This window comes from Syngnathus acus, unplaced genomic scaffold (assembly GCF_901709675.1).
Source record: "Syngnathus acus unplaced genomic scaffold, fSynAcu1.2, whole genome shotgun sequence".
In the NCBI taxonomy this organism is placed as follows: domain Eukaryota; kingdom Metazoa; phylum Chordata; class Actinopteri; order Syngnathiformes; family Syngnathidae; genus Syngnathus; species Syngnathus acus.
The window spans coordinates 40,001-55,634 of record NW_023590243.1 but is presented as its reverse complement, the minus strand read 5'-3'; the positions used below and the strand labels follow the sequence as shown (position 1 = coordinate 55,634).

At 43.6% G+C, this 15,634-nt stretch overlaps 10 non-coding genes and 3 pseudogenes across 10 annotated transcripts; all 13 read left to right on the top strand.

Annotated features, from left to right (window-relative positions):
- The first annotated feature begins 4,572 nt into the window (after positions 1–4,572).
- Positions 4,573–4,691, top strand: LOC119119266. The gene has a single exon (XR_005097211.1). It is a non-coding gene; the product is annotated as a 5S ribosomal RNA (ribosomal RNA).
- Positions 4,692–6,530: 1,839 nt separating this feature from the next.
- Positions 6,531–6,649, top strand: LOC119119264. Its single transcript, XR_005097209.1, has one exon. It is a non-coding gene; the product is annotated as a 5S ribosomal RNA (ribosomal RNA).
- Positions 6,650–7,119: 470 nt separating this feature from the next.
- LOC119119263 lies at positions 7,120–7,238 on the top strand. The gene has a single exon (XR_005097208.1). It is a non-coding gene; the product is annotated as a 5S ribosomal RNA (ribosomal RNA).
- Positions 7,239–7,709: 471 nt separating this feature from the next.
- On the top strand, positions 7,710–7,828 carry LOC119119262. The gene has a single exon (XR_005097207.1). It is a non-coding gene; the product is annotated as a 5S ribosomal RNA (ribosomal RNA).
- Positions 7,829–8,296: 468 nt separating this feature from the next.
- LOC119119213 lies at positions 8,297–8,405 on the top strand (annotated as a pseudogene).
- Positions 8,406–8,871: 466 nt separating this feature from the next.
- On the top strand, positions 8,872–8,990 carry LOC119119261. The gene has a single exon (XR_005097206.1). It is a non-coding gene; the product is annotated as a 5S ribosomal RNA (ribosomal RNA).
- A 465-nt stretch (positions 8,991–9,455) lies between these two features.
- LOC119119210 lies at positions 9,456–9,564 on the top strand (annotated as a pseudogene).
- Positions 9,565–10,972: 1,408 nt separating this feature from the next.
- On the top strand, positions 10,973–11,091 carry LOC119119260. Its single transcript, XR_005097205.1, has one exon. It is a non-coding gene; the product is annotated as a 5S ribosomal RNA (ribosomal RNA).
- Positions 11,092–12,930: 1,839 nt separating this feature from the next.
- On the top strand, positions 12,931–13,049 carry LOC119119259. The gene has a single exon (XR_005097204.1). It is a non-coding gene; the product is annotated as a 5S ribosomal RNA (ribosomal RNA).
- Positions 13,050–13,519: 470 nt separating this feature from the next.
- On the top strand, positions 13,520–13,628 carry LOC119119209 (annotated as a pseudogene).
- Positions 13,629–14,096: 468 nt separating this feature from the next.
- LOC119119258 lies at positions 14,097–14,215 on the top strand. Its single transcript, XR_005097203.1, has one exon. It is a non-coding gene; the product is annotated as a 5S ribosomal RNA (ribosomal RNA).
- A 467-nt stretch (positions 14,216–14,682) lies between these two features.
- Positions 14,683–14,801, top strand: LOC119119257. The gene has a single exon (XR_005097202.1). It is a non-coding gene; the product is annotated as a 5S ribosomal RNA (ribosomal RNA).
- A 470-nt stretch (positions 14,802–15,271) lies between these two features.
- LOC119119256 lies at positions 15,272–15,390 on the top strand. Its single transcript, XR_005097201.1, has one exon. It is a non-coding gene; the product is annotated as a 5S ribosomal RNA (ribosomal RNA).
- Positions 15,391–15,634: the final 244 nt, after the last annotated feature.

The window sequence follows — 15,634 nt, the reverse complement described above, 5'->3', positions numbered from 1 at the left end:
CGGGACTCCATTGACGAAGCCCGTGACTCTGTTGACGCCGATTCAGACCCGGTCGTCGCCGGCACCAAGTCAGGTTCCGGTACCCGTGGCTCTGTTGGCGCCGGTCCTGGCCCAGACTTCACCGACACCAAGTTTGGTTTCGGGGCTGGATGATGCAGTGGAGGATGAGGACAATGGTGTGGTGTTACCGCCGCCGTTTCCGAGTCAGCCGCTGGAGTCTCCCCGGCCCCCGGGCAAGGTCAGAGTGGAATCAATACCACCTGGACGCCGGAAAGCGCGAAACCCCCATGGTCGAGGGACCAACCAAATCACGTGCGAGTGGCTTATTGTGGGTGACTCCAATGTGGGCCAAATGCCGGCCCCTACAGGCCACAAAATGCAAATGATTAGTATACCGGAGGGCATATTTCGGCACGGCCATACTTACCTGGACAATGCTCGGGTGAATCACGACCTATGTATGGATGTCATTGTCTTGGCGTTTGGCATTTATGACAGGGCCAACAAGCCTAAGGAGACGACCATTAAGTCGATCCAGAGGATGCTTAAGTTCCTCGATGACAAGTTCCCTTTAGCGGTCGTCGTCATCCCTCACATCCACTATTCGGACCTCCTGCCGGACTGTGAAAAGGAGAACCTCAACGTGGTCAACGACTGGGTCAAGCAACGTGAGGATGTTGCACAGCTTCCCCAGCTACCACACGGGCAGTTCCGGGTCCAACGGGACCAGCTCCAATGGACGGCTGATACCGCGGTCAGGATGATGGCCCTCTGGGAGTCAAGCCTTCATAGTCTCCTTTGTGGTGGTGACTATTGTGGTGATGATTTTTGGGTGGACCCCTAGTCCGATCCTTTCCCCCGTTCCTGTCCACACCCTCATCCTATCCTAACCCTAACCCTAACCCTAACCCCAACCCTAACCCTAATCCTAACCCTAACCCTAACCCTAACCCTAATCCAATTCCCTGATTACGTCCCACTAGGAACAGAAATTCCAAACAGTAGGCTCTATTAACATATTAAGGACAAATTTATTCACATATATTCGGACCTACTTACCTTATTAAAATTAATTCGGACCCACTTACATTAGATACCTACCTTGGTTACTTACCTCGAATTGGTGCCACGCCTCTGGTCCCCGGACCACGCCCACTGAAAAATCTCAAAAGACAAAAAGTCAACAAATTATACATGTATATAAATACCTACCTGCATAATCCACTCACCTGTAGTCCACGTCTCTGGTCCCCGGACCACGCCCACTAAAACATCACAACGGATAAAAAATCACAAAAGACAAAAATTATTGTTTTGTGTACATATGTAAATACCTACCTGAATTAGCCACTCACCTGTAGTAGAAAAAACGAGAAGCAACAAATTTAATAATAATAATAAAAATATAATGTGTTAATAATAAAAAAAATATATATATTAAAAAAATATATATATATATATGAAAAACAAGACAACACATTATTCAAAACAACAAATTGTAAATAGAACACATCCATTAAGGCAAAATCTGGTTTCATTTCCAGAAAGAAAAAAAGTTAAAACCCAGTTTTATTTCCAAAAAGAAAAAAAGTCAAAAACAAAAAACGTAAATTTGTAATTAGAAACTCGAACCGAACTGAGAATATAAATAGACGTGCAGGGCGGCAGACGCTCAGTGCATTTAGGGAGAGCAAAGGGTAAACAACTCAGTAATAAATACATACAATAAATTCAGCGATCTTTCATTTTTTGTTTGTGTGCCAGACCTGAAGAAGGCCCTAGCGGCCGAAACGTTGTCAGGGCACACTTTCATTATATATTGGCCATTCTAAATCTAAAAAAAGATATTTTTATCAAAAACTGCTTTAATAAAAACAATTTTGTTCAGAAAAAAATACCTTTATTACATATATAAATAATTACATATATAACAAAGGCAAAATCCTAATTATGGAGCAAGGTTGGACCACGGTCCACTATGGCCGACGCCGCCGCTTTGCTCACCAGAACCCTGGGCTGGAGGCTGGGAGGTGTGCTGGACGGATGGACCGTGCTTTTGCCCCTCCTTCCTATGGGAGGCGGGGCTCCTACCACAACCCTAACCCTAACCCTAACCCTAACCCTAACCCTAAACCCTAACCCTAACCCTAACCCTAACCCAAATTTGAACGTACACAATTGCAAACAAGCATTCATCAAAACCAAAAAGGAGTTAAAAGTAAATACTTACCGTAATTAAAATCATAATACTCACCCAAAACATACTTACCTATGCCGGAGATCGCAAATCCACGCCCAATTGGTGCCTGCAAATAAAACAAAAATTTACCAAGCCAAATTAAGAAAAGGAAAATCACTTTCATAAAATATGCGCAGTTCGCTATAAAAGGCCCGTTCGGAGCAGGAAGCTCTCAGTCTCGATGCGGCCATGGAGGAGGAAACAGCTCCCCATGCAATTAAACTAAACCAAATTTAGGGACAAATCCTGTGTGCCAGACCTGAGGAAGGCACAAAAGATGCCGAAACGTTGTCGATGGTCACACAGATGAACAAAATGGAGCGCAAATTGACGCCAGTATAAACCAATTGGAAGCAAATATTTAATTACCCACGCTCTACCCAGATAGGAGAGCGCATGGATGCCGCACAGAGCAAGATGCTCTCGCTCCACCCAAATAGGGGAGTCGAATGATTGTGCGAGGTACGTATATAGGGTTGAACGCAAACGCAGCTGTCAATCCTACTTGCCAAATCGAGACTCATTATTAATTATATAACAAAGGCGACCGGATAGGTATTGTACAATCAAAAACATGAACACAGTAAGCACAAACACGTGTCCAAGGTCAAAAAGATCTTTATTAAGCCATAATTGGTCCTGGCCAGCATGGCTGGCGCGGCCGCAGCGGGCAGGATGCTCTGGAGCTGGTTGTGGGGTGCGGGCCAGGATGGTAGGACCGTGCCTTTGCTCCTCTCCTTCGGGGGAGGGGCTCCATATATCATCATAACCCTAACCCTAACCCTAACCCTAACCCTAACCCTCCGCTGCCTTCTATCTAACCAACTGGGTCGGCGGACCCTTTGGGGAATGTGTAGCGAGATAACCTTAAAAACCTAACCCTAACCCTAACCCTAACCCCTAACCCTAACCCTAACCCTAACCCTAACCCTAACCACTTCAATTGTTAAAGCAAATTTTGACAACACCCATTACGTATGGCATTCGGAAACTGCAAGCCGAGTTTTAACTCCGACATTGACACTATACCCGAGTTTCAAATCTACCGTTTTTTTCCGTGTATAATACGCAAAATTTAACTAATTTATTGTCCTAAAATCTGGGGTGCGCATTATACATGGGTACAATTTTTTTTTTTTTTCTTTTTTTTTTTAATTAAATTTTTTTTTTTTTTTTTTTTTTTTTTTTTTTTAAGAAAATCATGGTACTGGTACGAGTATTGATTTATGTATTGTTCTCTTCTTGTCATGTTGTGAAAGAATGTGGGTTGAATAAATACCGAAAGAACAATAGTGTGTTTGTACTGTGCTCTGGTAATTTCGTCAAAGAAGGGATAATAGTCCTCTTCTCTTCTTGACTGACAATGAATGTGATAGTTTAATACAATCAGCAAATAACAAAATGCGTATTATAGGTAATATTTTATTTCACAACACTTTGCCTTGTTCCTTTCGTCTCTGCTGTTCACTTCAAACACGCTCCATACGAACGCAATGCTCTCGTATCAAACGCTTGCTCGATCACCTGCTCGTTTGCTGTCACAATGTACCCTACACAAATCCGAAACATTTGTTGCGGCTCCGAGTCACGACGAGGGGCAAGTTTTGGTTTCCAAGGGTGTTTTTATTCCTCTTCAACGTCTCTCCCATACAGAGCCGCCTTTTTCACATGTCCGCACGTCACTTTCCTCTCTTTTCATCTGATCGCGGTGGTGCCTTTATGGGCAGTCGGAGAAATCAACGCCAACAAAAAAAATACATCCAGCCTAGTTAAGACCATACCAAAGACTATAAAAATGGGACCCATTGCCTCCCTGCGTGTGTGACGATCATTGGGACTTTAAAAAAAAAAAAAAAAAGAAAATTAAAAAAAAAATTAAAAAAAATTGGGTGCGTATTATACATGGGTACAGGCTTTTTTCCAGCATCAACATGCCATTGTTAGGGTGCGTATTATACATGGGGGCGTATTATACACGGAAAAAAACGGTATATTGTGTGGCGTCATCCATAGCATTGTAGTTCACGTCTTTTACCGCTAGAGAGTAGACTATGTACAGTGAATAAAGAGGCTGGCTCCCTGTGAACTCAAAGCAGCAGTCTTTATCCGTAAAAAAAAAAAAAAAAAACACATTGCACTTCCATGTAGGGTTTTTCCACTTTTCATGACATTTACTTTGATACAGCAAAATGCAGGTCGCAATGGCAAATTTGTGCTACCACATAAAAAGCTGTCAATAACTTTTCATGATAGCCATGTTTCCATGAAACGCCAAGTCTTGGTTTTCAGGGGCGATTGTATCTATAAAATGCATTATTTTGCACTCAACCATGGCTTACGGCCATACTACCCTGAGAACGCCCGATCTCGTCCGATCTCGGAAGCTAAGCAGGGTCGGGCCTGGTTAGTACTTGGATGGGAGACCGCCTGGGAATACCAGGTGCTGTAAGCTTTTTTTTTCTTTTTCCACTTCAATTGTTAAAGCAAATTTTGACAACACCCATTACGTATGGCATTCGGAAACTGCAAGCCGAGTTTTAACTCAGACATTGACACTATACCCGAGTTTCAAATCTATATTGTGTGGCGTCATCCATAGCATTGTAGTTCACGTCTTTTACCGCTAGAGAGCAGACTATGTACAGTGAATGATGAAGTGCTTCGAAAGGCTGCTCAAAGATCACATCGTCTCCGGACTCCCCCCAACATTCGATCCGTTCCAGTTTGCCTACCGGCAGAACCGCTCCACTGAGGATGCCATCTCCTCCGTTCTTCACCTGAGCCTGGCTCACCTGGAGGAGAGGAACACCCACGTGCGGTTGTTGTTCCTGGACTTCAGCTCAGCGTTTAACACCATCATTCCACAACATCTGGTGGAAAAACTGGAACACCTGGGCTTCAGCACCCCCCTTCGGAACTGGCTGCTAGACTTCCTCACCAACAGACCTCAGTCAGTCCGGGTCGGACAGAACACCTCAGATGTCATCACCCTCAGCACAGGCTCCCCTCAGGGCTGCGTCCTGAGCCCCCTGCTGTTCACCCTGATGACACACGACTGCGCCCCCAGGTTCACCACCAATCACATCGTGAAGTTTGCAGACGACACAACGGTGGTGGGCCTCATCAGGGACAACAACGACCTGGACTACAGAGAGGAGGTGGAGCAGTTGGTGGGCTGGTGCAGAGAAAATAGCCTGATCCTGAATGTGGAGAAGACGAAGGAGATCATCGTCGACTTCAGGAAGAACCAGCCTCACCACGCTCCACTGATCATCAACAGCTCAGCTGTGGAGGTGGTCAGCAGCACTAAATTCCTGGGAGTCCACATCACAGACGACCTCACCTGGACTGTGAACACCACAACACTGGTCAAGAGGGCACAGAAGCGCTTGTACTTCCTGCGGAGGATGAGGAGAGCCCACCTGCCCCCACCCATCATGAGGACGTTCTACCGAAGCACCATAGAGAGCATTCTGACAAGCTGTCTCTCGGTGTGGTGTGGAGGTTGCTGCGCCTCCGATTGGAAGAACCTGAGGAGAGTGGTGAGGACAGCAGAGAGGATCATCGGGGCTCCTCTTCCCTCCATTCAGGACTTGTCATCCCAGCGCTGCGTGTCCCGAGCCCGAAATATTATCAGTGACCCATCACACCCCCACCATGGACTGTTCTCCCTGCTGCCCTCTGGGAAGAGGTTTCGCAGCATCCGCTGCAGGTCCACCAGGTTCTGCAATAGTTTTTTCCCTGCTGTCGTCAGACTGTTGAACATTTAAACGTAGCATTCCTCTGCACACTTGTAAATACTGCTTTTGTCTCCTGCACTGTTCACATACTTTATCACTGCTGCACTTTGTACTTTATAATTATCTTATTTCATTTTTTTATATAGAATGTCACTTTTTTTTTTAACCAGCCGAAATACCTCTACATTGTTGAAAGCCGTATGCAACGAAATTTCGTTTTGTACACCTAGTGTTGACAAAATGACAATAAAGTTCTGTCTAAGTCTAAGTCTAAGTCTAAGAATAAAGAGGCTGGCTCCCTGTGAACTCAAAGCAGCAGTCTTTATCCGTAAAAAAAAAAAAAAAACACATTGCACTTCCATGTAGGGTTTTTCCACTTTTCATGACATTTACTTTGATACAGCAAAATGCAGGTCGCAATGGCAAATTTGTGCTACCACATAAAAAGCTGTCAATAACTTTTCATGATAGCCATGTTTCCACGAAACGCCAAGTCTTGGTTTTCAGGGGCGATTGTATCTATAAAATGCATTATTTTGCACTCAACCATGGCTTACGGCCATACTACCCTGAGAACGCCCGATCTCGTCCGATCTCGGAAGCTAAGCAGGGTCGGGCCTGGTTAGTACTTGGATGGGAGACCGCCTGGGAATACCAGGTGCTGTAAGCTTTTTTTTTTTTTTTTTTTCCACTTCAATTGTTAAAGCAAATTTTGACAACACCCATTACGTATGGCATTCGGAAACTGAAAGCCGAGTTTTAACTCCGACATTGAAACTATACCCGAGTTTCAAATCTATATTGTGTGGCGTCATCCATAGCATTGTAGTTCACGTCTTTTACCGCTAGAGAGCAGACTATGTACAGTGAATAAAGAGGCTGGCTCCCTGTGAACTCAAAGCAGCAGTCTTTATCCGTAAAAAAAAAAAAAAAACCACATTGCACTTCCATGTAGGGTTTTTCCACTTTTCATGACATTTACTTTGATACAGCAAAATGCAGGTCGCAATGGCAAATTTGTGCTACCACATAAAAAGCTGTCAATAACTTTTCATGATAGCCATGTTTCCATGAAACGCCAAGTCTTGGTTTTCAGGGGCGATTGTATCTATAAAATGCATTATTTTGCACTCAACCATGGCTTACGGCCATACTACCCTGAGAACGCCCGATCTCGTCCGATCTCGGAAGCTAAGCAGGGTCGGGCCTGGTTAGTACTTGGATGGGAGACCGCCTGGGAATACCAGGTGCTGTAAGCTTTTTTTTTTTTTTTTTTCCACTTCAATTGTTAAAGCAAATTTTGACAACACCCATTACGTATGGCATTCGGAAACTGGAAGCCGAGTTTTAACTCCGACATTGACACTATACCCGAGTTTCAAATCTATATTGTGTGGCGTCATCCATAGCATTGTAGTTCACGTCTTTTACCGCTAGAGAGCAGACTATGTACAGTGAATAAAGAGGCTGGCTCCCTGTGAACTCAAAGCAGCAGTCTTTATCCGTAAAAAAAAAAAAAAAAAACCACATTGCACTTCCATGTAGGGTTTTTCCACTTTTCATGACATTTACTTTGATACAGCAAAATGCAGGTCGCAATGGCAAATTTGTGCTACCACATAAAAAGCTGTCAATAACTTTTCATGATAGCCATGTTTCCATGAAACGCCAAGTCTTGGTTTTCAGGGGCGATTGTATCTATAAAATGCATTATTTTGCACTCAACCATGGCTTACGGCCATACTACCCTGAGAACGCCCGATCTCGTCCGATCTCGGAAGCTAAGCAGGGTCGGGCCTGGTTAGTACTTGGATGGGAGACCGCCTGGGAATACCAGGTGCTGTAAGCTTTTTTTTTCTTTTTCCACTTCAATTGTTAAAGCAAATTTTGACAACACCCATTACGTATGGCATTCGGAAACTGCAAGCCGAGTTTTAACTCCGACATTGACACTATACCCGAGTTTCAAATCTATATTGTGTGGCGTCATCCATAGCATTGTAGTTCACGTCTTTTACCGCTAGAGAGCAGACTATGTACAGTGAATAAAGAGGCTGGCTCCCTGTGAACTCAAAGCAGCAGTCTTTATCAGTAAAAAAACAAAAAACAAAACACATTGCACTTCCATGTAGGGTTTTTCCACTTTTCATGACATTTACTTTGATACAGCAAAATGCAGGTCGCAATGGCAAATTTGTGCTACCACATAAAAAGCTATCAATAACTTTTCATGATAGCCATGTTTCCATGAAACGCCAAGTCTTGGTTTTCAGGGGCGATTGTTTCTATAAAATGCATGATTTTGTGATTACCCATGGCTTACGGCCATACTACCCTGAGAACGCCCGATCTCGGAAGCTAAGCAGGGTCGGGCCTGGTTAGTACTTGGATGGGAGACCGCCTGGGAATACCAGGTGCTGTAAGCTTTTTTTTTATTTTTCCACTTCAATTGTTAAAGCAAATTTTGACAACACCCATTACGTATGGCATTCGGAAACTGCAAGCCGAGTTTTAACTCCGACATTGAAACTATACCCGAGTTTCAAATCTATATTGTGTGGCGTCATCCATAGCATTGTAGTTCACGTCTTTTACCGCTAGAGAGCAGACTATGTACAGTGAATAAAGAGGCTGGCTCCCTGTGAACTCAAAGCAGCAGTCTTTATCCGTAAAAAAAAAAAAAAAAACACATTGCACTTCCATGTAGGGTTTTTCCACTTTTCATGACATTTACTTTGATACAGCAAAATGCAGGTCGCAATGGCAAATTTGTGCTACCACATAAAAAGCTGTCAATAACTTTTCATGATAGCCATGTTTCCATGAAACGCCAAGTCTTGGTTTTCAGGGGCGATTGTATCTATAAAATGCATTATTTTGCGCTCAACCATGGCTTACGGCCATACTACCCTGAGAACGCCCGATCTCGTCCGATCTCGGAAGCTAAGCAGGGTCGGGCCTGGTTAGTACTTGGATGGGAGACCGCCTGGGAATACCAGGTGCTGTAAGCTTTTTTTTTCTTTTTCCACTTCAATTGTTAAAGCAAATTTTGACAACACCCATTACGTATGGCATTCGGAAACTGCAAGCCGAGTTTTAACTCCGACATTGAAACTATACCCGAGTTTCAAATCTATATTGTGTGGCGTCATCCATAGCATTGTAGTTCACGTCTTTTACCGCTAGAGAGCAGACTATGTACAGTGAATAAAGAGGCTGGCTCCCTGTGAACTCAAAGCAGCAGTCTTTATCCGTAAAAAAAAAAAAAAAACACATTGCACTTCCATGTAGGGTTTTTCCACTTTTCATGACATTTACTTTGATACAGCAAAATGCAGGTCGCAATGGCAAATTTGTGCTACCACATAAAAAGCTGTCAATAACTTTTCATGATAGCCATGTTTCCATGAAACGCCAAGTCTTGGTTTTCAGGGGCGATTGTATCTATAAAATGCATTATTTTGCACTCAACCATGGCTTACGGCCATACTACCCTGAGAACGCCCGATCTCGGAAGCTAAGCAGGGTCGGGCCTGGTTAGTACTTGGATGGGAGACCGCCTGGGAATACCAGGTGCTGTAAGCTTTTTTTTTCTTTTTCCACTTCAATTGTTAAAGCAAATTTTGACAACACCCATTACGTATGGCATTCGGAAACTGCAAGCCGAGTTTTAACTCCGACATTGACACTATACCCGAGTTTCAAATCTACCGTTTTTTTCCGTGTATAATACGCAAAATTTAACTAATTTATTGTCCTAAAATCTGGGGTGCGCATTATACATGGGTACAATTTGTTTTTTTTTTTTTTTTTTTTTTAATTAAATTTTTTTTTTTTTTTTTTTTTTTTTTTTTTTAAGAAAATCATGGTACTGGTACGAGTATTGATTTATGTATTGTTCTCTTCTTGTCATGTTGTGAAAGAATGTGGGTTGAATAAATACCGAAAGAACGTGTGTTTGTACTGTGCTCTGGTAATTTCGTCAAAGAAGGGATAATAGTCCTCTTCTCTTCTTGACTGACAATGAATGTGATAGTTTAATACAATCAGCAAATAACAAAATGCGTATTATAGGTAATATTTTATTTCACAACACTTTGCCTTGTTCCTTTCGTCTCTGCTGTTCACTTCAAACACGCTCCATACGAACGCAATGCTCTCGTATCAAACGCTTGCTCGATCACCTGCTCGTTTGCTGTCACAATGTACCCTACACAAATCCGAAACATTTGTTGCGGCTCCGAGTCACGACGAGGGGCAAGTTTTGGTTTCCAAGGGTGTTTTTATTCCTCTTCAACGTCTCTCCCATACAGAGCCGCCTTTTTCACATGTCCGCACGTCACTTTCCTCTCTTTTCATCTGATCGCGGTGGTGCCTTTATGGGCAGTCGGAGAAATCAACGCCAACAAAAAAAATACATCCAGCCTAGTTAAGACCATACCAAAGACTATAAAAATGGGACCCATTGCCTCCCTGCGTGTGTGACGATCATTGGGACTTTAAAAAAAAAAAAAAAAGAAAATTAAAAAAAAAATTAAAAAAAATTGGGTGCGTATTATACATGGGTACAGGCTTTTTTCCAGCATCAACATGCCATTGTTAGGGTGCGTATTATACATGGGGGCGTATTATACACGGAAAAAAACGGTATATTGTGTGGCGTCATCCATAGCATTGTAGTTCACGTCTTTTACCGCTAGAGAGTAGACTATGTACAGTGAATAAAGAGGCTGGCTCCCTGTGAACTCAAAGCAGCAGTCTTTATCCGTAAAAAAAAAAAAAAAAAAACACATTGCACTTCCATGTAGGGTTTTTCCACTTTTCATGACATTTACTTTGATACAGCAAAATGCAGGTCGCAATGGCAAATTTGTGCTACCACATAAAAAGCTGTCAATAACTTTTCATGATAGCCATGTTTCCATGAAACGCCAAGTCTTGGTTTTCAGGGGCGATTGTATCTATAAAATGCATTATTTTGCACTCAACCATGGCTTACGGCCATACTACCCTGAGAACGCCCGATCTCGTCCGATCTCGGAAGCTAAGCAGGGTCGGGCCTGGTTAGTACTTGGATGGGAGACCGCCTGGGAATACCAGGTGCTGTAAGCTTTTTTTTTCTTTTTCCACTTCAATTGTTAAAGCAAATTTTGACAACACCCATTACGTATGGCATTCGGAAACTGCAAGCCGAGTTTTAACTCAGACATTGACACTATACCCGAGTTTCAAATCTATATTGTGTGGCGTCATCCATAGCATTGTAGTTCACGTCTTTTACCGCTAGAGAGCAGACTATGTACAGTGAATGATGAAGTGCTTCGAAAGGCTGCTCAAAGATCACATCGTCTCCGGACTCCCCCCAACATTCGATCCGTTCCAGTTTGCCTACCGGCAGAACCGCTCCACTGAGGATGCCATCTCCTCCGTTCTTCACCTGAGCCTGGCTCACCTGGAGGAGAGGAACACCCACGTGCGGTTGTTGTTCCTGGACTTCAGCTCAGCGTTTAACACCATCATTCCACAACATCTGGTGGAAAAACTGGAACACCTGGGCTTCAGCACCCCCCTTCGGAACTGGCTGCTAGACTTCCTCACCAACAGACCTCAGTCAGTCCGGGTCGGACAGAACACCTCAGATGTCATCACCCTCAGCACAGGCTCCCCTCAGGGCTGCGTCCTGAGCCCCCTGCTGTTCACCCTGATGACACACGACTGCGCCCCCAGGTTCACCACCAATCACATCGTGAAGTTTGCAGACGACACAACGGTGGTGGGCCTCATCAGGGACAACAACGACCTGGACTACAGAGAGGAGGTGGAGCAGTTGGTGGGCTGGTGCAGAGAAAATAGCCTGATCCTGAATGTGGAGAAGACGAAGGAGATCATCGTCGACTTCAGGAAGAACCAGCCTCACCACGCTCCACTGATCATCAACAGCTCAGCTGTGGAGGTGGTCAGCAGCACTAAATTCCTGGGAGTCCACATCACAGACGACCTCACCTGGACTGTGAACACCACAACACTGGTCAAGAGGGCACAGAAGCGCTTGTACTTCCTGCGGAGGATGAGGAGAGCCCACCTGCCCCCACCCATCATGAGGACGTTCTACCGAAGCACCATAGAGAGCATTCTGACAAGCTGTCTCTCGGTGTGGTGTGGAGGTTGCTGCGCCTCCGATTGGAAGAACCTGAGGAGAGTGGTGAGGACAGCAGAGAGGATCATCGGGGCTCCTCTTCCCTCCATTCAGGACTTGTCATCCCAGCGCTGCGTGTCCCGAGCCCGAAATATTATCAGTGACCCATCACACCCCCACCATGGACTGTTCTCCCTGCTGCCCTCTGGGAAGAGGTTTCGCAGCATCCGCTGCAGGTCCACCAGGTTCTGCAATAGTTTTTTCCCTGCTGTCGTCAGACTGTTGAACATTTAAACGTAGCATTCCTCTGCACACTTGTAAATACTGCTTTTGTCTCCTGCACTGTTCACATACTTTATCACTGCTGCACTTTGTACTTTATAATTATCTTATTTCATTTTTTTATATAGAATGTCACTTTTTTTTTTAACCAGCCGAAATACCTCTACATTGTTGAAAGCCGTATGCAACGAAATTTCGTTTTGTACACCTAGTGTTGACAAAATGACAATAAAGTTCTGTCTAAGTCTAAGTCTAAGTCTAAGAATAAAGAGGCTGGCTCCCTGTGAACTCAAAGCAGCAGTCTTTATCCGTAAAAAAAAAAAAAAAACACATTGCACTTCCATGTAGGGTTTTTCCACTTTTCATGACATTTACTTTGATACAGCAAAATGCAGGTCGCAATGGCAAATTTGTGCTACCACATAAAAAGCTGTCAATAACTTTTCATGATAGCCATGTTTCCACGAAACGCCAAGTCTTGGTTTTCAGGGGCGATTGTATCTATAAAATGCATTATTTTGCACTCAACCATGGCTTACGGCCATACTACCCTGAGAACGCCCGATCTCGTCCGATCTCGGAAGCTAAGCAGGGTCGGGCCTGGTTAGTACTTGGATGGGAGACCGCCTGGGAATACCAGGTGCTGTAAGCTTTTTTTTTTTTTTTTTTTCCACTTCAATTGTTAAAGCAAATTTTGACAACACCCATTACGTATGGCATTCGGAAACTGAAAGCCGAGTTTTAACTCCGACATTGAAACTATACCCGAGTTTCAAATCTATATTGTGTGGCGTCATCCATAGCATTGTAGTTCACCTCTTTTACCGCTAGAGAGCAGACTATGTACAGTGAATAAAGAGGCTGGCTCCCTGTGAACTCAAAGCAGCAGTCTTTATCCGTAAAAAAAAAAAAAAAAACACATTGCACTTCCATGTAGGGTTTTTCCACTTTTCATGACATTTACTTTGATACAGCAAAATGCAGGTCGCAATGGCAAATTTGTGCTACCACATAAAAAGCTGTCAATAACTTTTCATGATAGCCATGTTTCCATGAAACGCCAAGTCTTGGTTTTCAGGGGCGATTGTATCTATAAAATGCATTATTTTGCACTCAACCATGGCTTACGGCCATACTACCCTGAGAACGCCCGATCTCGGAAGCTAAGCAGGGTCGGGCCTGGTTAGTACTTGGATGGGAGACCGCCTGGGAATACCAGGTGCTGTAAGCTTTTTTTTTCTTTTTCCACTTCAATTGTTAAAGCAAATTTTGACAACACCCATTACGTATGGCATTCGGAAACTGCAAGCCGAGTTTTAACTCCGACATTGAAACTATACCCGAGTTTCAAATCTATATTGTGTGGCGTCATCCATAGCATTGTAGTTCACGTCTTTTACCGCTAGAGAGCAGACTATGTACAGTGAATAAAGAGGCTGGCTCCCTGTGAACTCAAAGCTGCAGTCTTTATCCGTAAAAAAAAAAAAAAAAAAACACATTGCACTTCCATGTAGGGTTTTTCCACTTTTCATGACATTTACTTTGATACAGCAAAATGCAGGTCGCAATGGCAAATTTGTGCTACCACATAAAAAGCTGTCAATAACTTTTCATGATAGCCATGTTTCCATGAAACGCCAAGTCTTGGTTTTCAGGGGCGATTGTATCTATAAAATGCATTATTTTGCACTCAACCATGGCTTACGGCCATACTACCCTGAGAACGCCCGATCTCGTCCGATCTCGGAAGCTAAGCAGGGTCGGGCCTGGTTAGTACTTGGATGGGAGACCGCCTGGGAATACCAGGTGCTGTAAGCTTTTTTTTTCTTTTTCCACTTCAATTGTTAAAGCAAATTTTGACAACACCCATTACGTATGGCATTCGGAAACTGCAAGCCGAGTTTTAACTCCGACATTGAAACTATACCCGAGTTTCAAATCTATATTGTGTGGCGTCATCCATAGCATTGTAGTTCACGTCTTTTACCGCTAGAGAGCAGACTATGTACAGTGAATAAAGAGGCTGGCTCCCTGTGAACTCAAAGCAGCAGTCTTTATCCGTAAAAAAAAAAAAAAAAAACACATTGCACTTCCATGTAGGGTTTTTCCACTTTTCATGACATTTACTTTGATACAGCAAAATGCAGGTCGCAATGGCAAATTTGTGCTACCACATAAAAAGCTGTCAATAACTTTTCATGATAGCCATGTTTCCATGAAACGCCAAGTCTTGGTTTTCAGGGGCGATTGTATCTATAAAATGCATTATTTTGCACTCAACCATGGCTTACGGCCATACTACCCTGAGAACGCCCGATCTCGTCCGATCTCGGAAGCTAAGCAGGGTCGGGCCTGGTTAGTACTTGGATGGGAGACCGCCTGGGAATACCAGGTGCTGTAAGCTTTTTTTTTCTTTTTCCACTTCAATTGTTAAAGCAAATTTTGACAACACCCATTACGTATGGCATTCGGAAACTGCAAGCCGAGTTTTAACTCCGACATTGACACTATACCCGAGTTTCAAATCTATATTGTGTGGCGTCATCCATAGCATTGTAGTTCACGTCTTTTACCGCTAGAGAGCAGACTATGTACAGTGAATAAAGAGGCTGGCTCCCTGTGAACTCAAAGCAGCAGTCTTTATCAGTAAAAAAACAAAAAACAAAACACATTGCACTTCCATGTAGGGTTTTTCCACTTTTCATGACATTTACTTTGATACAGCAAAATGCAGGTCGCAATGGCAAATTTGTGCTACCACATAAAAAGCTATCAATAACTTTTCATGATAGCCATGTTTCCATGAAACGCCAAGTCTTGGTTTTCAGGGGCGATTGTTATCTATAAAATGCATGATTTTGTGACTTCACCATGGCTTACGGCCATACTACCCTGAGAACGCCCGATCTCGTCCGATCTCGGAAGCTAAGCAGGGTCGGGCCTGGTTAGTACTTGGATGGGAGACCGCCTGGGAATACCAGGTGCTGTAAGCTTTTTTTTTCTTTTTTCCACTTCAATTGTTAAAGCAAATTTTGACAACACCCATTACGTATGGCATTCGGAAACTGCAAGCCGAGTTTTAACTCCGACATTGAAACTATACCCGAGTTTCAAATCTATATTGTGTGGCGTCATCCATAGCATTGTAGTTCACAGTCTTTTACCGCTAGAGAGCAGACTATGTACAGTGAATAAAGAGGCTGGCTCCCTGTGAACTCAAAGCAGCAGTCTTTATCC